This window comes from Elephantulus edwardii, unplaced genomic scaffold (assembly GCF_000299155.1).
Source record: "Elephantulus edwardii isolate Elephantulus edwardi_28Jun2011 unplaced genomic scaffold, EleEdw1.0 scaffold00045, whole genome shotgun sequence".
Classification (NCBI taxonomy): domain Eukaryota; kingdom Metazoa; phylum Chordata; class Mammalia; order Macroscelidea; family Macroscelididae; genus Elephantulus; species Elephantulus edwardii.
Genome location: NW_006399795.1, coordinates 2095477 through 2095949, shown reverse-complemented (window position 1 = coordinate 2095949; position 473 = coordinate 2095477). Strand labels below are relative to the sequence as shown.

The window sequence follows — 473 nt, the reverse complement described above, 5'->3', positions numbered from 1 at the left end:
GCCATCAATTCTTCTTCTGTCTTTAGTCATTGTCTAGTTCTTTGATGCATAACAAGAAGTTGTGAAGACCATGGCCTGGATCAGGTGCACCTTAGTCTCTAGACTGACATCATTGCTCTTTAGTATTCTGGAGAAATCTCTGACAGGACATTTTCCCAATGCAACTCATCTTTTGATTTCCTGACTGTTGTTTTCTATACACTGAGTTGTAGTCAACTCAATGGTACCTAATAACAATAATAAACATCTTTTAAATGGCTAGCAGATGAGACACTGTTAAGGAGTGAAGTGCTCAGGGAATGGTCTCCAGGAGACTCATTGGGCTGTACTGTTTCCATTGTTGAGCACTTGTTTTGTATGGTTTAATCTAGTACCATATATCAGTTGTATGTTGTTGTTGTTGTTATGTGCCGTCGAGTCGCCTGCGACTCATAGCGACCCTATGTACAACAGCCCTAAACTCCGCTCTGTCC

The 473-nt window shown here is 41.2% G+C and overlaps 1 pseudogene; it reads right to left on the bottom strand.

The window, feature by feature from the left end:
• Positions 1–250: 250 nt before the first annotated feature.
• Positions 251–473, bottom strand: part of LOC102858739 — a 5377-nt pseudogene continuing 5154 nt past the window's right edge.